This window comes from Symsagittifera roscoffensis, chromosome 4, assembly GCF_963678635.1.
Source record: "Symsagittifera roscoffensis chromosome 4, txSymRosc1.1, whole genome shotgun sequence".
Lineage (NCBI taxonomy): Eukaryota > Metazoa > Xenacoelomorpha > Acoela > Convolutidae > Symsagittifera > Symsagittifera roscoffensis.
In genome coordinates this window covers 16,563,507-16,589,903 of record NC_087065.1, presented here as the reverse complement: position 1 = coordinate 16,589,903, position 26,397 = coordinate 16,563,507, and the positions used below count along the sequence as shown (strand labels likewise).

Here is a 26,397-nt window from a genome sequence, read left to right as displayed (position 1 = left end):
ATGCCGAGCAAGAAATCTGAGTTAAGAATTCGCAACGAAACAAATTTTACAAAGTGGAAACAATGCCGACAAGCTTTAAGCAGAAAACAGATGAGCCGAAAAAACAGATTTTGTAAAAAAAACTTTTAAAAAAAGTGTCACGTCCCCAATGAAACCACCCTGTACTAGAACCCACCAAGTTATTGAATTTGAGTTTATGAAAATGAGCATGTCAGCTGAATAGCAGCATCAGATGACCTTTTCATAGCAGCATCATATGAATCACTGATTTCGTTTAACTAGTTTTTAACCCAAAAAAAGTCTACATTCCAATTTGATAACGCTTGCTAATCGCAAACGTAAACAAATCTGAGTTTAAAGTTACAAACAATCGAAAACATTTTGAGAAGATCGGGTATTTAAAAACACAATGATGGATGACGAAATGCTTCAGAGATTCTATTAGCCAAAATGTTTTCCGTGAAAAAGTCTGTTGCGATTTGATAACGCTTACTAATCGCGGCTCTTTTCCACTCCCCCACATTTAAATTTCTCCATGTTTCTATGGCTGAATTCGTGATGTAAACATGCAAGGTATGAAGAACAAAATTGCTCACAATAATTAGGTTGTTCAGCATGAAAAATTTCGTTACATTCTGACAACGTAAATTAGTTTTTGAAACTGAAATTCAAATGTGCGGGGGCAGGGGAGCGGAAAAAACTCTAATAACAAGCGCAAAAAAAGCCCCAAAGGTCTTTCTGCTTTTTTTCTCACTTCAGTCATTTTTGTGACATATCAGAAAAAAACTACTTGGGGACGTTTCACCAGACCGACCATTTAACAAATTAAAACAGGCCTTTTACCAGACTTGATAAACAACACCGTGTAGTCTAGTTAAATACAATTATCTCACGGTATCTCAGCGAACTTTTTTTGTTTGCTTTAATAAACCTTCATTTTCGAATTCCAACTAACTGTACCTCAATTCGAATAAATTAGAGGCAAATACTTTTTCACGCGCATTTTATATCTCGTGCCAAATGTGAGCGCAGCGGAGCAAGCGGTGTCTACTTAACAATGCCGCGTATCAAATTAGCGTTTGATACGCGGCATTGACTTATTTTGTTGTGGCGACTAATTGTGGAGTGCGGTCTGTATTTAGACAACCGCGTATTCATACTCGTCAGTATTTAGACAAATACTGTATGAACCAATCAGAATCGAGATAAAACATAAATAATCCAAAAATAAATAATAACAAGACTGCTCGGGCTTTAAATGCAAAGGGCCGGAAAAAGTTCAATAGTGCCAAAAAAGACGATTAATTTATTTACTCATGCCTGTGCTTGCTTCAAATAAAAGTCCTCCAGTCAACAGCAGATTTAGACAGCTCTTTTGAGGTGGTTTGGGAAATAACCAATGTGATTTTTTTGATCGAAACATTTGGTACATTCATGAGATAACGGGGTCGCAAGAAATTAAAATGATCCCTAATACAATCCCTCAAAACCATTTAATTTATTGATTCGGGGATGTCAAATTAAAGCATCAATTTAAGCTAACATAAATGAGGCAGGTCGATTACATTTGAGAAGAGTCTTGAAAACGAATGAGCGACGTGTATTGATTTACCTAATTGTTTTATTTGTTTAGATTTTTTTTATAAATACGCGAAGCGAATGCGAAAATCCGTTTACTTTATTCGAAGCACCCACAATTAGTTGGTTTATTGTTATTGTTTCCCTCTCGTCTCAGACTGAGGATCCAATGACTACTTTTTCTTTGGAACCTGTAAACGCCATTGCTAAATAGTTTTTGGAACTTTTCATTTCGACATTCATTTATTGAACATCTAACGAATACTACTTCAAACTACTTGTTTCTCTCAAAAAGCGAGTAATCATAACAAAGCGGGTTTGAAAAATTTCGAGCTTAAGCATTTTTTCGTATCAATTACATATAAGATTCGAACTTCAACACTTAGTAATAAATATTAGCAGCCCAAACTATTCGAGGCCAGTTAAAGGGCAGTTGGAACATTCAGGGGATCAATTGAGCAATCTCTTCCCCTCCCCCCCCCCCGTAATGACCAATTGAGCAATCCCCCCAGCAAAAACGGTAAAACACTACAAAAATATGTCAGCAAACGCAAGTACATTTCGAGAAAAATTTGAACAAAAAAATCGAGTTTTTTTTTTTGCAAATTTTTGCTTGTGCGACCATTGCCTCATCGAGCAAAGCGACCTACCAGGGTTGATGCTCTAGCCTTATATCTGAATATCAAATTTTTCTGTCCTAAATGAAAAAAAAAGCAATTTTATTGATTCTTTTTTCATTCGTAATGTAATTTTTGAGTTTTGATATTGTAAATTTAGGCGTTTCACTATCGTTGAAGAAACTGATTTAAGAATTCATATCATTCAAACAATTTTGAAGTGGTTATGAACATGTCTCAAGTACCTATTGAGCTCTCCCCCCCCCCCCCCCCCCCCCCCCCCCCCCACGCGAGAATAGGGGGGGGGGGGAGATTGCTCAATTGTTGTTAGCCCACGCGGGTCGGGTTGGGCTCTTCTGTCTCCAGTTCAACTTAGCAACCTCTACCGGCCGAAGCCACAGGTCTGCTGGGGTGAGTGGGGAGGGGTTTTGGGAGCAGTTGAAAAGGTGACATGTTGTGTGGGGGTCAAGGGAACAGGTTGGGCAAAGGTGGGAGATGAAGCTGTCGAGGCGGGATAGGTAAGTGTTAAGGAGCCGGCTGTAGCCAGACCGGAGTTGGGAGAGCTTACAGCGCGTGGGACGTGGGAGAGATTTTTCAGAGGGGTCAATCTTTGGGGGAGGGATACAAATAACTTTAGACGGAGGGGTTTCGGCTAGGAACTTGGTTACAAGGGAGGTATGGTTGTCTTTTAAAATTGGTTTGTAGTAGTTAAAAATAAAAGTGGAGACTTCGTCTCGGTCGTCCAGAACTAGAGGGTGGTTTGCGTAGACTGAAAAGTCGGTTAAAATTTTCTGGGTGTCTTCTTTGAAGCAGCTTATAATTGAGGGGCGAAGTAGACGGGGAGGAGGGGGATGTGAATGTATAAAATTAATGGGATGGTGGGAACGATAGGTAGAGATAAAAAATTGAGATGACAGAAGGGTATGGTGGTCTTTGACCGTTAGGATTTCAGATTCACTGTGCAGGTGGGCAGTGGAACTCATTAGATTTGATCCAGTAACAACGCGAAGGGATTGGTTTTGGGCAACCTGCAGGCAATTTATGGAGGTGTTACTTGATGCGTGGGACCATGCGGGGGCTGCATAGTCAAGTATGGGGCGAATTAAAGCTTTAAAAGTTAGGAGGAGGGTTTCTTTGGAGTGACCCCAGGTTGATCCTGCTAATGCCTTCAGGATTCCGATCCTGCGTCTGGCCTTTTCAGCGGATTGTTTGCAGTGAGTGGCAAAACAAAGTGTTGGATCAAATGTCACCCCTAAGATTGTTGGATTTTTGTTTAGGGGTAGCGCCTCGTTATTTAAAAGAACACTAGGTGTTTTATTAAATTCTTTGTTATAAGAGGAGAAAAGTGTAACTGATCCTTTAGAGGACGCGAAACTTAGTTTGCGTGAGGTGAAAAAATCGTAGAGCCTTTTTAGGTAGCTATTGATGGAGTTTGAGGCGATATCAATATTGGAACTGCTTGCGAAGGGGTGGAAATCGTCTGCATACGAAACAAGGTTTACATTATCGGGAGGTGGCGGTGCATCATGGACATAAAAATTGAAGAGTGTGGGTGATAAAACAGAACCTTGGGGTACGCCACAGTGGATTATTCGATGGGGGGATGTGTGTTCACGGAATGAGGTGGCAGCCTGTCGACCATTAAGGTAATTACTTAGCCAGCGGACTAGACTTCTTGGGAGGGGAGTGTCATGAACGAGTTCCACAAGTGAGCGATGACACACCATGTCGAAAGCCTAAGATAAGTCAAGTGTGGCCAGTACCGTACGTTTAGGGGGGCGATTTTGGTTAAAACCGTCTGAAATGTAAAATTCGAGAGTGGAGAGAGCTGTGGTGGTGGAGTGAAAAGGGCGGAAGCCGTGTTGGTGTTTGGCGTTGGGGAGATGTTTGGTAAAGATGGGGTGAACGAGCCTCTCCAGAATTTTAACTGCTGGGCAGAGTAAGGATATAGGTCTGTAAGATGTTGATTGTTTAAGATCCTTATTGGGCTTTGGAAGCGGTGCAATTTTTGAATTTTTCCAAATTTGGGGGATAATGTTTTCGGACAAAGAGATATTAAAAAGGTATGTTAAGTATTGAGTAGCAAGTGGGCCGAGATGTTTAAGATGTATATTACAAAGGCCGTCGGGACCTAGCGCTCGCGATGGTTTGCTGTCTGCAATGGCTTGTTTAGTATTTTCAGGGGTAAAAATTGGGCTGTCTGACAGCGGTAGTTTGGCAATTTTTCTTCTCGTTATACGAAGGAGTTTGTCAGAGGCGTGGGGTCTGGCATTGGTGAATTGTTTGTTAAAAAAGCTGGTAATATCACGAGGTGAGTGTATGGGTTTAGAACCAAAAGTAATGGGGTGTCTTCCTGCCACGGGCTTAGATCCATTTAAGGAGCGTACCACTTTCCAGAACTTTCTGGCACCAGTGCGGTAGTCGCAAGTCCGGAGGAATTCTCGCCATTTATTTTCTTTGTCCTTTGCTGTCTGTTTCATGAGTCTACAGTTCAGTTGGGATATGACTTCTGGGGGGAGATTTTGTTGTCGGCTTAAATCTCTTTCGGCGGCAAGGGCAGTGGACTCGGGGGAAAGAGAGGGAGTGAAGTGGCGAATACGGCCAGCGGGGATGTGGTGGCGTGGGGCCCTGAGCACCAGGTCCCTCAAGAATTTCTCTCCGGCGGCAACTCCGGAAGGTGGAACCGCTGAAAAGAAACCCTCCTCAATTTCCTCTGTGAATTTGATCCAATCTGCTTTTAAAAAATTTATAAAAGTCCTTTTAGGTGAAAAATTTATAAAATCATCCAAGGGTAGTTCTAGAAGAATGGGTAGGTGATCCGATCCTAGAGATTTAATTGGGGTCCATGATGTGGAGAGTAAGAGCGATTGGGATGCGAGGGAAATATCTGGTGACGAGAGTTGGTTTTCTGAGTTAAAAGGGACTCTGGTTTGTGTGTCATCATTTAATGGTGCAAAGGTGGATTCGGTTATTTCATTGCTAAGTACAGAGCCGCGTTGATCTTCCTCGATGTTGGAGTTCCATAGTTGTGAATGTGCGTTGGCATCCCCGAGTACTAAGGCGTCCCCAGGTTCAAGTAGTTCGGCAAGGGACGCAGAGTAACCAGGGGGACAGCTCGAGCAAGGGGGGATGTAGAAATTATAAATACGAAGCTTGGATGAACTGGCTACCACTGATATGCCCATAGCCTCTAGTGTTCCATCGTTGTTAATATTTATTTCTTCGTATTGTATCGACTCATGTATGGCTATGAGAAGACCGCCCCCTTCTTTTTCTCGATCTTTTCTAATTAAAGTGTAGTGTGAGCCAAGTGAGGGGTTTCGAGATTTCTTTCTTAATTTAGTTTCTTGGAAGACAGCAATATGAATTTGATTTTGAGATAAGAAAGCAGCAATTTCGGGTGCTTTTCCGGAGATACCGTTGCAATTAAATTGAAGGATTTTTAAAAGGCCTTTGGCGGGGTGTGGTGAACTATTTACATTATTAACAGCAGTATGATTAAAATGGTTGTTTGAACTTGAGTTATTTACACTATTTACACGATTACGATTTGCGCGATTTTGGGAGGAGGAATTATTATTCGAGGAGGTGGGAAGGGTGGGAGGGGGAGGGGGGTTAGGGAGGTGGGGTTGGGGGCGGTTAGGGAAGTTGAACAAGTTTGGGAGTTGGGGGTGGTCAAGTTAGAGGACCTGGTGCCTGGGGGAGGTAAAATGTAGGTAGAGGTACAGGTAGGGCAATAGTAGTCAGGGTGGTGTTGGTTAAGGTGGGTAAGACCACTACATTTAAGATGTATATTACAAAGGCCGTCGGGACCTAGCGCTCGCGATGGTTTGCTGTCTGCAATGGCTTGTTTAGTATTTTCAGGGGTAAAAATTGGGCTGTCTGACAGCGGTAGTTTGGCAATTTTTCTTCTCGTTATACGAAGGAGTTTGTCAGAGGCGTGGGGTCTGGCATTGGTGAATTGTTTGTTAAAAAAGCTGGTAATATCACGAGGTGAGTGTATGGGTTTAGAACCAAAAGTAATGGGGTGTCTTCCTGCCACGGGCTTAGATCCATTTAAGGAGCGTACCACTTTCCAGAACTTTCTGGCACCAGTGCGGTAGTCGCAAGTCCGGAGGAATTCTCGCCATTTATTTTCTTTGTCCTTTGCTGTCTGTTTCATGAGTCTACAGTTCAGTTGGGATATGACTTCTGGGGGGAGATTTTGTTGTCGGCTTAAATCTCTTTCGGCGGCAAGGGCAGTGGACTCGGGGGAAAGAGAGGGAGTGAAGTGGCGAATACGACCAGCGGGGATGTGGTGGCGTGGGGCCCTGAGCACCAGGTCCCTCAAGAATTTCTCTCCGGCGGCAACTCCGGAAGGTGGAACCGCTGAAAAGAAACCCTCCTCAATTTCCTCTGTGAATTTGATCCAATCTGCTTTTAAAAAATTTATAAAAGTCCTTTTAGGTGAAAAATTTATAAAATCATCCAAGGGTAGTTCTAGAAGAATGGGTAGGTGATCTGATCCTAGAGATTTAATTGGGGTCCATGATGTGGAGAGTAAGAGCGATTGGGATGCGAGGGAAATATCTGGTGACGAGAGTTGGTTTTCTGAGTTAAAAGGGACTCTGGTTTGTGTGTCATCATTTAATGGTGCAAAGGTGGATTCGGTTATTTCATTGCTAAGTACAGAGCCGCGTTGATCTTCCTCGATGTTGGAGTTCCATAGTTGTGAATGTGCGTTGGCATCCCCGAGTACTAAGGCGTCCCCAGGTTCAAGTAGTTCGGCAAGGGACGCAGAGTAACCAGGGGGACAGCTCGAGCAAGGGGGGATGTAGAAATTATAAATACGAAGCTTGGATGAACTGGCTACCACTGATATGCCCATAGCCTCTAGTGTTCCATCGTTGTTAATATTTATTTCTTCGTATTGTATCGACTCATGTATGGCTATGAGAAGACCGCCCCCTTCTTTTTCTCGATCTTTTCTAATTAAAGTGTAGTGTGAGCCAAGTGAGGGGTTTCGAGATTTCTTTCTTAATTTAGTTTCTTGGAAGACAGCAATATGAATTTGATTTTGAGATAAGAAAGCAGCAATTTCGGGTGCTTTTCCGGAGATACCGTTGCAATTAAATTGAAGGATTTTTAAAAGGCCTTTGGCGGGGTGTGGTGAACTATTTACATTATTAACAGCAGTATGATTAAAATGGTTGTTTGAACTTGAGTTATTTACACTATTTACACGATTACGATTTGCGCGATTTTGGGAGGAGGAATTATTATTCGAGGAGGTGGGAAGGGTGGGAGGGGGAGGGGGGTTAGGGAGGTGGGGTTGGGGGCGGTTAGGGAAGTTGAACAAGTTTGGGAGTTGGGGGTGGTCAAGTTAGAGGACCTGGTGCCTGGGGGAGGTAAATTGTAGGTAGAGGTACAGGTAGGGCAATTGTAGTCAGGGTGGTGTTGGTTAAGGTGGGTAAGACCACTACATTTAAGGTGAATGTAACCACAGATGTGGCACCAGACACTGGGCTGGGTGCGTTTGATGCGGAAAGAGCAAGGGGAGCAAAAGTAAGGCCCTGGACCAGGGTTTGGATTAATGCCGGAGCGGAGTAGTAGTATAAGGATGAGCAGACGGAGCAGCCTGGCCGGCTTCAGACGCTCCGTAACCGAAAACCCGGAGACTTCTGAGCTTCTCCCGACCCAATGGGAGGGGGGGCTTGACGCCATTTGCATCTTGGTGGGGCCCAAGATGTCGGATCCACCACTGGAAGGCGGCGTCGTCTGGATCTAGATTGCTCAATTGATCCCACTCAGGGCTTTGCCCTGATTTACGAACAGCTAAAGGGTATTGAGCTAAAGGGTATGCAAACTATTGATTTCAAGCTAACTAAGTAACAAAAATTAAAATTACTTAAGAGTCCTTAGCTCAAACAAGACTGCTCAATAGCAGACAACAGTCGAAATAACTTGAAGTTAGATTTAGTAAATTTACGCACAACAAAAATGCATCAAAACTGAATGAAAACAAAGACGAATCATAAACAATAAAAACAAGAAATCGAAAAAGAAAAATAATGAATGACAGGTTCACCAAAAATTTCGTCTCGATAAAAGTTAATTCTGTCTCGCTAAAAATTGGTTCTAGGTAAGCATGCCAAAATTTTTTTTTGAATAATAAAAAAGCAATTAAAAAACTTACGAAGTGGAAACAAAGCCGACAACCTTTGAGCAGACATCAGTTGCGTCCAAAAAGCGATTTTGTATAAAAAAAGTTTTGTCACCCTGAAACTGCAATTAACAACACTCGCAATTATAACGAATATTGCTTACAGCAAAGAAAACGCCATGTGGCAACTGAGCCGACAAAAATTGAGTAGACAAAGGAAAGTTAGACAAAAATTTCAATTTCATAGATACTGAAAAAAAACAAGGTCCGGACAGGACTCGAATCCCAGACCTTAGGGTGAATAGGCGGCCACGTTTCCTCAAATCCAAGATGGAAAGAGCCTGAAAATTATTAGGGTTCCGCAATAAAGCAAGAAAGAAAAACAAGTAAGATCTGTATAAAGTTTTTAACTGAAAAAAGTATGATTCCCGATTAAACGAAACTTGCTTTTGCAAGTGTAATTACAAGGAAAATTGCTTAAACGCAACAAAAATTGGTGGTTTGGCGATTAAGCCGACCAAAAAAGAAGGAAATTGATATGCAAAAAAGAAGGAAATTTTGCAGCTTATTTCTATCAAAGTAAAAACAGATCCTGGTCGGATTCGAAACGAGGCCCTCAGCCCTCCCAGGCGTAATCATTTACTCTAGACCAAGTGTGCCAGAGAAACTGAAACTATTTTGAATTGATTACAAATCAAACTATCATATGATTCAAGTGATTTTGTTTTATTAATTGTTAATCTTAAAAAATCTTAATTCGGATTTGATAACGCTTACCAATAGACATTTGAATGACAGTTTAAGTTAACTAAAACTGCCATTTTCAAAGCCTAAAATATATGATTACTTTCTTTAATTCATTCTGCTGTGAAATCATTTGCGGGGCAAAAAGCCGAAAGTTTTAAGCCATATCGAATTAAATGAATCAAATCGGCCGAAACTCTATATGTGGCAAAAAAATGTTGTTTCACTACAGAGGCGAAGCAGAGCTTTGCACATGTGATACCAAACTTTACGCCAAAAAATTAACTTTCATCCAAAAATTGATACAAAATCCACATTCTCAAGAAAAATTTCACTTTAGCTTACAATCTTTTTTACAATTAATTTACAATCTTTTTGAAACGTTCAAAACTGACAAAGTAAAACATTACCTTTTTCGTTGAAGTCTCTTGAAAGTTATTTCTCATACAAAAAAACTCGAAAAACTTTTGAATAACGTACTGGCTACAGAAAAGCAATTTAAGCTACAATTTAAGGTCCAAATGAGCTTTTAAGTGGAAAACAACAGTAAATTGAATAAAATCAGCTAGTACAATCACACACGGAGGGGAAAGGTAGTTTTCGTGAACGCAAAAACTTTGAAAAACGGTCAAAAATCAAAATTTTGACTATTCCAAGGACCATAACTTTATGTGTACAAAAAAAATGGGCGTAGCCGCTCATGCAAGGAGCTTTTCCAACTCGTTCTATTCGTTGAAACTAAGAAATCAGATTTGGGAAGGGTACTTTTCGAGAAACAAAAAAAATATATAGGTCAAATAATCTCCCACAGATTATTTCGAAGGCTGCTAACAGAGGGATCGAACAAAAAACTAGGGGAGTATACTAGAACACAGGGGAGAAGGCGGTGTTTCAATTGATACCCCTTTTTGAAAAACATCAGAATTTTCTGAGAAAAACTAAAATTTTTCCAATGAATTTGGAAATAATTGTCCATAATGAAAATTACAACAAACCAATTATAAAAATACAACGGACATGAAATTGCGGAGGAGAAGGATCAACTTGTGTTTCCCATGAAACTACCCAAATTTAGGTCATTAAGTCGATAAAAATAGGGCGAAATAATTCGGACCGAGGAATTTATCTTAAGCGAAACAAAACAAAAAGGAAATACGAAGTCGCGGTAAGTAAAATTACAAATTGCAGGAGTAAATCAAACACTAAAAAACTATTTAAAGATGTGATAACTAAGCCGATAAAGATCAGCAGAAAAATATGTGGTTATCATAAACTTTTATTTCGCTGGGAAATCTGATTATTAATTTTCATTTTAGAAATTAGAAGTCGATCACATTTTTTGTGAACTTTACGCTTTTGCTGTTCGAAAGTGGTGTTTGCCTTCTTTTCAACAATGGAAATGCACTGAACTTGAAAATAAATCACAAGTCAAAGCGCGAAAAATCAAAGATAAGCGTCAACAAATTTTAAGACTTTTTCCTGAAAAAAAAAATCAGCAAGACCTATATAAGAGTACTCACTGCGTTCATTAATAATAAAAAATCAACCTATCAAATGGCTTATTCAGCAAACTGTTTACCAGAAAAAAAAGACTGTTTACCGGAAAAAAAAATATTTCGATTTGATAACGCATGTTAATCGCTAGCGTAATCAGAATATATTTTATAACACTATAGAATATATCGCGACGGTTGTAACCTCAACTGTGTATTGTTTGAATACGTCGGAGATCGTCCTTTGAAAATTTTATCCACAATCTGCTGATCAAGAATGGTCGGGCGCTGAATTGTAAAAAGCATGCCAAGTCAAGGCAGTCTATCAAAACGAATGATTCCTGCTGCCTCATCTCAGTTGAAGTTTTTCAGGCAAAGAGTGACACTTTTCAAGGAGCAATTTAACTACTAGTGAAAAATTGCGAATCATGTATTGTTCATTTTTGCGAAGAATACAATTAGGCAAACAATTGATCTTTGGTCATAAGTTGGCAACTCAAGGTCCATTTGTGAATGAGTTTGGGGCTCAGTTTAACAGGTCTCAAGAAAATTAGCATTCATGGCAAACATATATTTAATAACTGAGTAAAATTAAGTTAGCTTAATGGAGCTACAGTCAGTTCATTTCATTGTTATGCTCATGCTTGCGTTCTATTTTGAACCATAATGTTCAGTGTTTAACCACAGCGCAAACTCGGAAAGAAAAACCGTAGCAAACTCGGAAGAAAACCCATTAGCGATACAATCAACATTAAAAACTATTGTAATTCATTTGGAAGTGCAGAAATGGTATTGACCAGGTAAGATCAATTCAAACTATACAAATACAAACCTTATCTTTTTCAAATTTCTCAATTTCCATAAATAATTAAATCTACGTATCTCGTTTAAATAACGGAATTATTTAAATATTTTGTTCTATTTAAGTAATGTTTAAAACAAACACGATCAAGGAAACGTAAGCCAAATTAATGGTTGTCATTTTCGAAATGCATATTTTATACATAATGGGTTGTGAAAAATAATAGAGAGGATAGTTAATAAGTTAGAGTATACTTAGAGGATAGTCAAAAAATTTCAATTAGGGGGAAATTGTTGACAGGTTCTTAAACTACTAACCTCTACAAGTCGTTTGATCTGAGCTGCAATGTGAAACCCCTTCGTTATTTTTTGAGGAACTTCGTATATTCATTTGGCTCTTTTGTCAACGATTTTAGACTCAAAATTTTCTCGCAAGAAAACTGTGATTGTATTGAACGATGTTCATTAAATAACATATTTTTGAGAGCAAATCACTATTTTCACGAAAGTTAAGTTTTCACACAGATGATGTTATACATTATAAAACATCTAAGACTTGAACCAGATGATATTATTGAACCAGATGATATTATACATTATAAAACATCTAAGACTTTATTACACATTAACAATTTAAAACGACTCGCCAGCTTAAGTTTTATCTAGATTCATTTTTCTCTTTGTATTCAAAAGAAGGAAAGACAACGCATCGCTTGATTTTTAAATTAATTTATTTACAAAATTGACATAATTCAATTGAAGAAACACATTTCCAGTTCCATAAGTTAAGTTCATGAAGACTACATAGACATTCTTCGAATAGATACATGTATCTAGTTTCATAAGGAATATTACCATCCAGCTCTGATCAGCAGCTGTATTACGGTACCCTTGGTATCTGAACCAATCTCTCTAACAGTGCGAATTTCTCCCAGCAAACCTGATCTATGGTTCATCCACCAGAGCTTGTAGCATTAAACTTAACCATTTTTGTACTCCATGACTTCGCCTGGTTTCGTCAACAGCCTTCAGAGTATTATTTCAGCTACCTCATTTTAGCAGCAATCAAATAATGTTATGAGTGATCCCACTTTGCTAATTTCATTCGTCTCGACCTGCTCAAATTTCTGCTAATTCCAAGCACCAAAGACCTCTGAAAATAATCTTGGTTTGCATTTACGATACAAAACTGTTTTTATTTATAACTTAATCTTGGAACTACATTACCTGAAGCTTTAGCGAAATTCCAACACAGAGGCGAAGCTGCGCTTTGCAAACACAAGCAAGGAAGATGCAAAAAATAGCACTAAACAGGCAAAACAAAGTCAAACACAAGGAAAAGATTTTAAAAAAAAAACCTTGAAGAAAAATTGAGATTAGGAGTAACACGTTCTCACATCTTCTTCAAGCCCGCTTGTAATTTTATTAACATAAGCCACGAATAAAGCAGCTAGTTTATCAAATTGACAAAAATTCGACCAGAAAAAAAAATATTTGGAAAAAGAAAAAGATTTAATTCCAATTTCTTGTTCAGGACTGGAATATCATATTTAGCTGTTGAGTATTTGAATATTCGACTTAGCTATAATAAAATATTGCTACAAAAAAGGGTCAAACAGATTGTGCAGGGAAAATCGAAGCACCTTGTTCGAGTCACTTACAATTAACTATTGAAACATTCGCCCGGAAGTTGTAACATTCGCCCGGAAGTACATACCGACTGCAAATAAAGCTAGGTTATGAAACGACTGGCAACCGTCTAAACACAGCTTCACATGCTTTTATCCGTCTCAACCAAAGCCAGTTCAATGTGTGGTACATTAACATCGGGTCGACAAGGTCATTACTGTTTTCGGCTATCGGCCAGAACGCGCATATTAACTTAATTACATGCAAAATAGTTAGCTGATGGCTGGGTCTCAGTATCCCCAGACCACGAGGTCACTCCTAAAAACAGGGCTACTACTTATTTATTATATTACTATTGTTTTTGTTCAGTAGATAAAAATCATCATATCCATCGGAGATGGATCAACCCTTTCCCTCAATTTCTAGCTACTCATATTCTGCAAAATGAATTAGATGATAACTAGCGTGTACCGCACCTCCGGTGCTTCGAATTTTCAACAACTCCAAAAAACTATTCTTTGAGTGTACTCTGACAGCACCCAATTACAGGGTTCGTAATTAAAAATTTTGCAAAGTTTTTTATTCAAGTGTTTCATACAAACTTTGAAGAACCATAAAATTTTGTAAGTTTTATACAAGTTCTTCGAAAAATTTAAAATGAACTAAAAACGTCACATCTGGGAAACTGAAAGCAATTGAGCAGTCGCATTTGTACGCAAGAATTGCAACTCCTGAGAGTAACTTCAAATTTTGTAAAATTTTTCATTCAATTTTTTATTTCAAATTTTGAAAAAACCATTAAAATTTGTGACATTTTTAGATCGAAGTATATAATGTACTAAAACAAGTCTTATCTGAGAAACTGAAAGCAATTGAGCAGTCGCATTTAGACGCAAGATTTGCAACTCCTGAGAGTTCTCTTACATCATCCATTTACAATTTTAAATTCACCTCAAGTTTTGTAAGAGTTAATTTTTATGAAAACCAAAAAAAATTACATCTCGAAAACTACCAAAATTTGAGCAACCTTCTTTGATGGCAATATTCGGAATCTTTGAAAGTACACAGCTACAGGATTGGGTATTTCCCTTTGACAAATTATTTTGTATTATGAGTTTTCAACAACCGGTGCTTCGAATTTTCAACAACTCCAAAAAACTATTCTTTGAGTATACTCTGACAGCACCCAATTACAGGGTTCATAATTAAAAATTTTGCAAAGTTTTTTATTCAAGTGTTTCATACAAACTTTGAAGAACCATAAAATTTTGTAAGTTTTATACAAAGTCTTCGAAAAATTTAAAATGAACTAAAAAACGTCACATCTGGGAAACTGAAAGCAATTGAGCAGTCGCATTTGTACGCAAGAATTGCAACTCCTGAGAGTAACTTCAAATATTGTAAAAATTTTCATTCAATTTTTTATTTCAAATTTTGAAAAAACCATTAAAATTTGTGACATTTTTAGATCGAAGTATATAATGTACTAAAACAAGTCTTATCTGGGAAACTGAAAACAAATGAGCAGTCGCATTTAGACGCAAGATTTGCAACTCCTGAGAGTTCTCTTACATCATCCAACTACAATTTTGACTTCACCTCAAGTTTTGTAAGAGGTAATTTTTTGGAAAACCAAAAAAAATTACATCTCGAAAACTACCAAAATTTGAGCAACCTTCTTTGATGGCAATATTCGGAATCTTTGAAAGTACACAGCTACAGGATTGGGAATTTCCCTTTGACAAATTATTTTGTATTTTGAGTTTTCCGAAAATTTCAAAAAATCACAAAAATCGTCATATCTCTTATACAAAGATGATTAGGGCATTCTTAATTGGAGGTCAATTTTGCGAATCCTGAGATTACTCTGACAGCCTTCCCCCAGCTACAGGTTAGGAATTTCGAATTTTCAAAAAATTAAATAAATTTTCATGAAAATTTTTTTGAAAAAAAAACACAAAAAATATCATATCCGGAAAACTGCAAGATTTTGAGCAGTCCTATTTGTGTAACATTCGCCCAAATACTACACAGCGACGGAGCGTAGAAAAAGTACCTATTAACGACTGGCAGGCGTCAGTTACCTTAATCCTACTCGTTTTTCACCGTCTCGACCTTTGTGACATTCGACCAGAATGTGCCAAAATGCAATCTCTGCAGTTTAGTCATTTTTAGCAGCGAGCCTTCCGAGTTAGTGATTTTGGAGGATTAAGAACGTTATTTGAACGATTGAACAAAACGTGAAGGTTGAAGGATTCGGAAATTCCTAAATTTTAAATTTTCGAAGTGATTACATAACATTTCTGAGAAACGTCAGAAACGGCCATTTTAGCAAAAAGAACTAAGAAAAACAGAACAACATTAGTTGCGCGGACGATAAGTACGAGAATTGTGAGAAAAAACAATAGCAGATTGCAGGAATAGCAGTGAACACTCCGAGTTGCAACTATTGTGTCGCTACAATAGTTGCAAGGCTGTTGCAGACAACGGTGAAGGGTGGAGGACAGCCTTCCGGATTAAGAAATCAAGATTAACGAGCTTGATTCAGTGGATTCAAGAATCCGGAAGGGTTTCGGAACTGAGACTTTTATTCTTTTAAATAGACTTTTAGCTTCTTGTCATGTCCTGATTTGAATTTAATTAACAACTGGATTCATTTTGATAAGGATGAGAAGCTAGGAGTTGGGGGAAAGGGTTGATCCATCTTCGATGGAGATGATGATTTTTATCTACTGAACAAAAACAATAGTAATATAATAAGTAGTAGCCCTGTTTTTAGGAGTGATATCTTGGTCTGGGGATACTGAGACCCAGCCATGAGCTCACTATTTCTGCATGTAATTAAGTTAATTTGAGTGTTTTGACCGAAGCCGAAAGCAGTAACGTTTTGTCGACCCGATGTTAGAAAAGACCACTGAAAGTACTGGCTTGGTAGAGACGGTGAAAAGCATATAAAGCTCTGTTTAGACGTTAGCCAGTCTTCCGGGCGAATGTTACATACATGTTTTTATGGCGCTCCTGGGTGTTATTCTTTTTTAACATCATGACCGGCAGAACCGTTAACGAGCACTCCGCGCCGAGCGGATGCTCACATTAACGCCCTTAATAGGCCTAAAACGCGGGCGCGGAAGGGTAGTTCGGAACGCGGAAGCCTTCCGGATTACCGTGAATAGCTTTTTAACTTAGTTAAGACCGAAAATTCACGAATCAGGAAGGGTGGGGGGATCGGCCATTCCCTCGTTCCCTGACAGGTTTGTGACCAAAAACACTTAAAGATATATATAAAACCAAATAAAAAGTAGTATAGTACCCAAGAAAAACAAAAAACATAAAAAAATAACCGAAAAAACCAAAAACAGTAAAAAAAAGTAAAAAATCAGTAGAAATCATCCCCCCCAGACAAGATGTGATCCGACCCCCCCGTTGTTGTTGATAGATATATTGTTGTTACAGGCATTTATATCAGTCAAGATCGTTACGATCAATTTTGTAGCCTGTTTGTGAGGCTTGTACTGTAGGGTTATTTGAGCATTTAAGCACGTTAATGATAAACTGCGCTCAATCCGAAAGGGTCAGCTGATTTGCGCTCAATTCGGAAGGGTCTTGGGAGAAGACTGATCCGGCAAGCAGTACAAGGAGCAACAAGAAGGCGCTCAACGACAACAACAATCGACTGTTGGGTATCGTTAACAAGTTTTGTATCCCTTTTGGTACAAAAAGTAAGATAGTAATCTGTGGGGGGCTCGACAGTGCTGCACTGTAGTGACCCTTCACCGAACTGCGAATATCCGAGTTAAGCACCTTAATTCGGATATTAAACAAACCCGGAGGGGTATAGTATTACTAATATTATTACTAATTTAGTCTATATTAATACTCTTATACCGTTTTTCAGTGAAAAACACAGAATGCAGACCGGTTTTTAGGGTCACAATAGCGATATTTTGATCCCCCCACAAGTCGCGATTTTTGAGATATCGATAATTTTTGAAACAAAAAAAAAGCGCTAAATTAGTGTGTTACATTGTAACTGCACTACTACAATAGATAGAACCGGTTAAGTTTAGTTCGGAAGTGGTTGGAACTAATTTGGAACAAAAAACCAAATTTTCGTGATTTTTGAGAAAACGAAACACTAAAAACTCAGAAAAATTTTTTGAAATTTTTGAGTTAGAACAGTAAAAATAGTTGTTCGGACAACGTCCACTAGTGAATCTACAAGTTTTAAAACCCGCTACCCGAAAGCCTTCCCGGTTGCAGGGAAATCGAATTTAACGTGTTTGATTTGGTGGATTCATCAATCCGGAGGGGTACAGGTAGCATAGTTCTCGCAAATGTTTTCAACTATAGGCCTTCTGAGCTCGGATCAATAATTTTTAGGTCGAAAGGACCAGATTTGCGGAAAAAGTTAGGCGGAACCTATAAGAGAGAAATTTCTTGACTTTGGAAAAAAGACGTTTTGGTTAATAACTTTGGAACTACTAGGCATATCGAGTTGATCTTGGTACCAATAGATCAGAAATTAGCTGAGCTTACTGATAGGGACAAAAGTTTTTCGGAAAAGTAAGCGCGAAAATTTTTTTTGAGATTGTTTTTAGCAAATTCACCAATTTGGGAGGGTAGACCCTTCACGTTTTGTAAATTTCTTGTAGGAAAACCCTTATACCCCTACCAAAAGGTAATAGCGGTTGAATAAAGTAACTTTAGGCCGTTCTAGACGAAAAGGGAAGGCTAAAGGCACAGAAAAACCTTATTCGAGCCGAAGTTAGGCGAGCGATAAGACCCTTCACCGTTATTGTGAATTGTCAAATAAGAGGCTTAACTTCAATCCGGAAGGGTCTAGGAAAGTAGTACATACCCTTCCTAGTTAATTGAAAGAGCAAAATTGCATCGGAGAACGTATCCGGAGGGGTATAGGTTGAAAGAAGGAAATCTCCGAAAAGCTTCTTTTACAAAACCGGAGGGCTCCCAATCCGGAAGGGCCAATTTTTTTTTTCAAATTAGGAGGGGTCCGAATCCGGAGCGGTCTTGTAGTTGCTAATTCGGAGGGGTCCAAATCCGGAGGGGTCTTATATTAACTAACTCAGAGGGGTCCCAATCCGGAGGGGTCTAGATTTTGTTAGTACGGAAGGGTCCTATTTGTGCCAATCCGGAGGGGTATTATTTTATTAAAGGACTTAGGTAGACGGGAGACAGACTAAAGTGAGAGGTATTAGGTTATTAGCAGACAGGCTAGGAATCAGTGACTGCACTGGTAACTTGCGTTTCAATAAGAACCAGACCAAAACAAAACAGGTCCGAACTCGGATATTCGCGACATTAAGTCTAAACTAAAAAGAGCGTAATTCATTGGTGTGGATTGAAACCCAATACGTTTTTGTGAAAAGTGACTGCCCTGAGGATTTTAGTAGGGATAGCTCGGGAAATCCGAAGGCAGATAGGTAACACAGTACTCGGTGGGTGCAATAGACGCCCACTTGAGAAAATTACTGCCTTCAAAAACAAGTTCGACTATTGTACTGCGACCGACTAAAAGTACATTATACATACGTTTTTTTATAGAGATATACTTTTTCTGTCATTATATTTTTTTGTTTTTGATTTTAAATCAACATAAACTGTGCTTGATTGGGTAGTGAGTACACTATCTTTTAAATTGACTGATAACAGCATATTGTGCTAGTTTCCAAATCTTACGACCGATAATCGGTTAGTGTGAATAAATTATATACAAACTGTACTCTGACAACGTACAAGGATTCGTAGTCACTTTTTTATAGAATCTTGTGAAATTTATTGTGTTGTGTCATTTTATTGGTAATAAAACTATAAGGTCACTAGCAATCAAATTAAGTGTATAGGCATTAAGAAGTGACAGATAGAAAATGAGTCTAGACAAGTCAAGGATACCTAAACGAGGTAATAGCTCTAGGAAATTCATACCTGAGAAGCAAAGAAAAACGATGACCGATCCTTTTGTGGATTGGATCAAACGAGCCCGGACCGACAAAGGGGAGACGGTTTCAGGCAAAATGGTTGAAACAAGGAGTCAGAAGATCTCAGAAGAGCGAAGAGAACTGTTAGAAGTGGAGGTCAATACGGACCATGCCATGAACGACTTGGCTAGTGAATCTACTCCGGTAGAACAAGGCCATGATTTTGCCACTTCCACCGGGACATTGGATCGAGAGGAGATGTCGGAACTGTCCGACATCTCGACTGAAATAGTGGCAATTAGAAGATCTCCGACAGACAACACTATGATGGCAGGCGGAACTGAGAAACAAACAACGTCATCATCGTTCTCAGAAAGAATGAGGAACACCTTAGGAAACATCTTCCCATTCACCATGGGAGGAGGCGCAGGAAATGAAGGTGAATCCCAGGAGGAAGAGGACGAAGAAGAGCAAGGGGACTTTGGGTCTCAAGTCAGCCTCAATAGTTCGACCCAGGAGAATGAGGCATACGTCGGAAGAGAGACTGGAACCATGGACAAATTTGTTGTGGTGACAACGATAAGCAAAGAGGCAAACACACCGGGCCAGTCGAGAGGCTTCGCGATAATGAAAAATTCAGAGCCGCAAACTGGAGAGAGTAGAAACAGAGGGCTAGGCAACGCATTGGCGAATCCTGAGGTGGATAATGAAAAGACGTCGAGGCAGAGAGTCAAGGCCCGGATCTCGACCAGCACGAAGCTACCTGGGACCGACAGGATTACACCACCACTAGTGACGCCACTCGTGGATAACGGGGCAGCACTAGAGGAAGCCTTAAACAACATATTGGACAGTTTAGGAGAACAAAATGAACAGATGTCCATAAGAATGAGTGAACTAGAAAGAGCAGTTCACATTGAAAGAGAAAGTCTGCGGGAAGAAATAAACCGCAATAGACAAGAAGTTGGCAGGAGCGAAAAACGCTTGAAAGAAAGAACAGACGAGCATATGGCGAAGAACTTGTCGCGAATGACAAGAGAAGAGGAACAGCGAGAGTTACGCTTAAGAGACGACATGGAGAAGTTAAGAGTGCAGCAAGAGCAGTCTCTTGGGACTCTTGACACAAAGATAGACGCGATGATGGAGAGGCGAACTCAGGCTATCATGCATAGGTTGGACGGGCTACTAAGCAGCAAGAGTGGACCAAAAGAAGGAGAACCGAACTCGGGAGGTCCCAGCAGGGAACCGAGGGTGAACTTCAATGAACATCAAAAGAGGAAGACGTATGGATCCACTAGAGGCAGGGGCAGTTCATCAGGCTATGCCACAAGGGGTAATGGAGCATGGGGCCCGAACAGTAGAACAAGTTCAACGGGGAACAGACAGACCTCTAACGAACGACCAACACAAGGCACACATGCGACTGGGAGAAGTGATTCCGGTAACAGGGGGCATGCAAGCCCGAGGACGAGTCATGTGGGCCAAGCGGGAAACACTCACGGCGATTCGGATTGCAGGGATGCACCGCATACAGAGCCTTTGACGAGGTGTGAGGACACTCAGGCGGGACACTCAAGGGATGCTACGGCAATGGCCACAGCATTTGAACCCCTAAACAGGTCTTTGGAGACATTCCTTACAAAGTTATCCAGAACCAATGAACGCAGTGAGAAGTCCAGAAGAATCTTTAAGAAACCAAGATGCTATAAAGACGAATCTGATGGCTGTATTGATACCTGGATAGAGGTAATGAAGCTGCATTTCGAGGAAGAGGACTTGTCGGAGAGACAGGAATGCAATGCGCTAACCAGCAACTTGGAAGGGACAGCCTTGAACTGTGCCATGGCCAAGAAGCAATATCAGCGTGACGCAGCTGAGAAAATCTTCGAAATCTTGTTAAACCGTTTCGGATCAGGGGTGCAGGGGCACCAAGCGATGATGCGCTTCGAGAAACGGAGGCAACGAGAAGATGAAACGATAGACAAGTTTCTCGATGACTTGGAGATGCTGAGAAGACCCAGCCAACCGGATGAGTCAAACCGAAGGATGAACCTGGCCGTAGCCTCAAAGTTCATCGATGGTGTGAAGAATGATGAACTTCGTACGATGCTAGCAACGCATTACACACCCCTATCAACCAATGCGCCAACACCGGAGGAGTTGAGGCTCAAGTCAAAAGAGTATCTTTTGTTGAAACCTCCTTCGAGATCTGGATACTACAAGAACAATTATGGCAATTTTAACAACGGACCAGCAAACCAAGGAAACAATTGGTACAAACCGAGGGATGATGTGGTCAAGAGACGCTCTTGTGCCAATTGCAGTTCGACGGACCATCATGTGTCAGCATGCCCAACTTACAAACAAGGCATGAAAGCAATAGGCTTTAGCCTCGAGGACGAAGATGCGTCAGAATTGGACCATGAGGATTTCATGAGAGGAGTAATTACAAAATTCGGCCCGAGGTGTTTCTTTTGCAACTTGGAAGGTCATTTCAAATCAGATTGTCCGCAATTCTGGGATGCAGTGGCAGACATCAAGCATCCAAGACATGAAGAAGCTTTGTCAGGAGTGAAAGCCAGCAAGGCTCGCCTTTTGAGTGAAGCGGAGGCACGCAGAAAGGATAAACCTCAAGAGCTGGCGGCAAAGAAAATGCAAGCGGTAACAGAGGAGACACGTGAACCGGAACAAGCAACTGCGGCTGATGACTTCAAGTTTGATTATAGGGCAGCCGCAAGGGATGCTCTAAATATAGTGCAGCAGGAACTGCTGACGAAAGAGATCGAGCAAAAAGTGAAACTTGAACTGGAAAATGAGAAACTTCAGGAGCAACTGAATACCTTCGAAGCAACGGAGTTCGAAGAAACGAAAGCACCAAGCAGTTTGAGCATGAAACTTAATGTGATCTCCGGTCAGAGGTTCGGCATGGTGCCGCAAGGAAGCAAGATATAGTCGATAATCTCAGTGGCTGGACACCAGGTAATAAGAAATCCGAGTGAACCATCCGAGTTCACTTTGATACATTTGGACACATATGCAGATTATCTGAGGCAGGTGGAACCACGCACCGAGTCGAGAGCTGTGCGAGCACTACTAACGACGGGTGGCCCTCGCATGAAGAAACTTCATGGACGCTACCTAGAGGTCTATGGGCCGTATCAAGTGATGCAGAACGTGGATGGAATCAGTATCTACACCAGAACTTATGTAACAACAGATGATGACGAAATGGGGCAAATCTATTTGGGTGAAGAGGAACTCAAAGTCCGCAGTATAGGCCATGACGCCATGATGGAACAAGACGCAGTACACATTGGGTATGAAGCAGATGTGACCGCACATCTGCTCGACACCAACGGAACAAAAATCGGAGTCACAGGGCTTCTGGACACAGGAGCGGTAGTGAGTGTGATGCCGATAAAAACTTGGGAAAGAATGGGCTTCACGCGGGAAGATCTAATACCAACGAATCTCCGACTGGCCGCCGCCAATCGAGGAGCTATCTACGTAGCCGGAAGAACACCAATAACGGTCCTCCACATGGGAGGACGGGATCTTTGGATGAGCTTCCTGGTGGTAGAGAATTTGGACGACGCCGACCAATTCATCTTGGGCAGAGATTTTGTCAGGAATTTTGACGTGATGATTGACTTGAACAACGGTCTGATACGGATTAGAAACCCGGACCGGAAGTATGTTAAGAGACTAATTAATAGGATAATAACAGACGAAAACAAGGTACCAATTTTTTTGGATAGAAAAGTAAAACTACAACCAGGACAAGCTGTGGTAGCAATTTTTAGAATGAGAAATTTGAATTCGTTAAGTGATAGTAAACAGGTTTGCTTAGTACCGAATCCAAATAGTCAGATTTCGGTGATTTTAGGCCGGAGCTTCTCGGTAACGCGAAACGGACTGTGTGTCAGTGTGTTGTTGAACACACTGGACACCACGGTTTCAATCCAGCGTGGAAAAAAGCTTGGCTACGCTTTACCGATGAGGACCGACTATGAGGAGACACAAAACTTGAAGAAGTATAGTGTGAAAGACTGTCCTTATCATGCCAATAAAGATAAAATTTTAAAGAGCATTAATGAATTAAAATCTATTCATAAATTGTTTTCAATGAAATCCGAAACGGACGACGGCTTATCAAGCTGCTCGAATTTTCCGGAACGCCCCTCGTCATATGAACTAGAATCTGTCAAACCGGTTTTGCCAGAGATAGAACATTTAAAAGGGAAAATAGATGAGGGAGATTTCGAAAAATTGCGGGACCTCCTAAATTGGAACGCAGATGTATTTTCAAAACAACACAAGGCGGATATCGGTTGCTGTAATTTCGTCGAACACGAAATCGAACTAGAAGAGGGTGCCGTTCCCCATAGGGAAGGCGCAAGGCGAATGACGCCACACAGATCGGAAGCGTGCCGAGCGGAAATAGAAATGTTGCTTGAATACGAAATGATAGAACCCTCTAAATCGCCATGGGCTTGCCGGGTAGTAATGGCGAAAAAGAAAGGGGGGCAGCTTAGATTTTGTTGCGACTTTCGTTACTTGAACGCGGTAACGATAAAAGATGCGTACCCGATACCGCGAATAGACGAGAGCCTATCTAAGCTTGGTGATGCCAAGTTCTTCACCACATTGGACTTAGGTTCTGCCTTCTGGCAGGTCCCTCTGCGGAAGAAGGACAGAGAGAAAACCGGATTCGCGTGCGAATTGGGATTGTACCAGTGGAAGAGGATGCCCTTCGGCTTGAGCAAGGCAACGGCCACTTTTCAAAGACTGATGGCTCAGGCTTTGACGAGAGTGACCAAGAAGTACGGGAATCTCGTGATGTGTTACGTGGATGACGTAGTCATAGCGACACCGACTCTGGAAGACCACATTGATAGGCTCGATGAGGTCTTTGGATGCATGAAAAGAGCAGGATTGAAGTGCAAACCTTCGAAATGTTAAATCCTTAGGGATTCGATAAAGTACCTGGGAAGAATGGTGGATAGGCATGGTGTGAGGCCGGACCCGGAAGCAGTGGAAGCAGTGTTGACGTGGAAAGCTCCCAGAACGGACACACAGCTCCTGAGCTTCCTAGGGTTTGCCAATTACTACCGGGAATTCATAAAAGGATATGCAGACAAGGTGTATCCGATGCAGAAGCTGATGCGCAACAAGGGGAAAAAAGTTCGAATGGAATGATGAGGCACAGGTTGCTTTCGAGAACATAAAGCGGGAACTGTGCGAAGCGCCAGTGCTGGGCATGCCTACAGAAAAGGGCATGTATGTTCTTGACACAGACGCATCAGTAGTGGCCATCTCAGGAATCTTACATCAAGAGCAAGAATGGAACGGAAGAACAGTTCTCCGTCCCATTGCATACGGCAGCAAGGTCTTGAGTGACACAGAGATGAAATACGGCGCACCAAAGGCAGAAATGTTTGCAGTAGTCACCTTCGTGGAAAAGTACCGTGCATACTTGGGGAGCGCTCCCTTCAAGTTACGCGTGGACAACAGAGCGTTATCCTGGTTGAAGACCTACTCGATGGATCAGAGTTATATTGGTAGATGGATAATAAGATTGGATGGCTACCATATGATAATCGAACATAGGATGCGTGATAAACACTAGAATGCTGACAGCCTCAGCAAGAAAACTGAGTTCTATAAAAGATTGGAGCAGAAGCAGGCCAATCAGGCGGAAATAAAGGAGGGATTCTCGTTTCTGGACAAAGAAATTTATGAAGCGCTTCCCTTAACGAGATGGTTGGATAAGTCTGGACATCCAATTCCAGGGAATCCTGAGTTACCTGTAGAGAAAGCAGCCGAGATAAAGATCCTATCCAAGGAGGACCCGGTCCCCTTGGATCTGTTGCTGCGCTCGAATCTGGTCCAGCAAGAACTCTCTCGCATGAACATAAACAGTCTCTCATCATTGGATCAAACGGTGCAGGTCACACCGCAAGTGATGCGGATGCTGGGTGGATTGTTAGAAAGAGAACTGACCAGAGATTACCCCGATTGGACAGCAGCAGTGGCATTGCTAACAGTCAGGGAGAAGGTGAAGATCATGCCGTCTAGACGACAGCTTGCAGAGAACGAGAGGGATTGTAGGACAATAGTTCAGCAACTAGTATCCTCAATACCCCACGAGATTTTAACCAGTACTTCTTACAGACAGAAAGAACAGGGGAGCAGCAAGCGAAAGAAAACCGTCACCTTTGTGGACCAGGATAAGGAAGGTGAAACGTTAGAACAAAACCTGCTGCGAGACTATTTGTCCGGGGAGACGAATGATGAGAAGAACCAGCGAGCACAAGATCAACGCCCGGAACAAGAAACTTTGTCCGGGGAGTCTGAAATAGACGAGAAAATTCCTGATGAGAAACAAGACCTAGAGAACAAGGTTTTGTCCGGGGAGTTCAGATGGATGCGAAGAAGGCACAAACATGATCTGGAGGAGCGTGCAGTCTCCAGCACAACCTCTTCGACGGATGACGATTCCCGAAACTCAGGAATGGACACCTATTCAGACAGGAACTCGAACTCGGGATCAGAACTGTCAGAACTAGCGATACACACACTACTAGTGGAAACTCGGGCAAGGGACCTGGACAGAGAGGTGTACCAGGATCCTGACAGCGATCGCTACCTTATACCAAGCGAAAGAGTCTTTGACAACGCAGCGGATGACTTGGAAACAATAGCGGTATCGAAGCGTTCGATAAGTCTGTTGCCGCAGAAAGAGGTAGTCAGGACTGATCTTCAGTCGTTTAAACAAGAAACACAGCCGTTGGCGAAGATTTGGTGCGTTAAGATGGAAGAAGACACACACCAGCCTAATGAGCTGAATAGTCAGATGAGGGTCATGAAGACGTACTTGAAGGCGAGATACAGACTCTCGGATCTTCTCAGGGCGCAGAGAAATGATCGCATGACAAGCAACCTGGATCGAGAATGGTTCTCCGGATAAAGGGGACCTCGAGGAAGATAGTTATCGTAGCCTGAGACAGTACTTCATGCAGAAGGAAGGGAGGTTATATTTGAACAAGGACGGGATTGTGGCTTACAAAAGAAGGGAGGAAGACAGAGTCCTATACAAGTATAACACGATAGTGTTACCGCAACTCTATCAGACAGAACTATTATTCAGGTCACATGATCAGATGGGCCATCAGGGGATCGACAAAGTATATCAGAGGATCCTGAAGCGCTTTGAGTGGCCTGGAATGAAAAAGGCATGCGAGAACTGGGTAACAGCATGTCTGTCATGCCAGCAGGTCAAAGATCCAAGGAAGTTGCGATTTCCTTTACAATCGATCGAGTCGTCTGAATTCAACGAGGTGGTGCAGATAGATCTCCAAAAGATATGCATGACAGACAATGGTTATAATCAGGTGCTGGTCATGATAGATCATTTTACGAAGTATGCAGAGGCCGTGCCCTGCATAACTGCCTCG

General features: G+C 41.2%; 1 protein-coding gene and 1 long non-coding RNA gene across 2 annotated transcripts in view; both read right to left on the bottom strand.

Moving 5' to 3' along the window:
- LOC134843694 (uncharacterized) overlaps window positions 1-11,896 on the bottom strand; it is a 32,790-nt gene extending 20,894 nt beyond the window's left edge. Inside the window, exon 1 of the mRNA XM_063859923.1 lies at window positions 11,694-11,896. The gene's annotated coding sequence lies outside the window, so the exon portion shown is untranslated. The remainder of the gene's footprint in view (window positions 1-11,693) is intronic.
- Window positions 11,897-11,935: 39 nt separating this feature from the next.
- On the bottom strand, window positions 11,936-13,860 carry LOC134843695 (uncharacterized). The gene is made up of 3 exons (XR_010162608.1): window positions 13,037-13,860; window positions 12,603-12,681; window positions 11,936-12,528 (listed from the first exon to the last, which is right to left on the bottom strand). It is a non-coding gene; the product is annotated as an uncharacterized LOC134843695 (long non-coding RNA).
- Window positions 13,861-26,397: the final 12,537 nt, after the last annotated feature.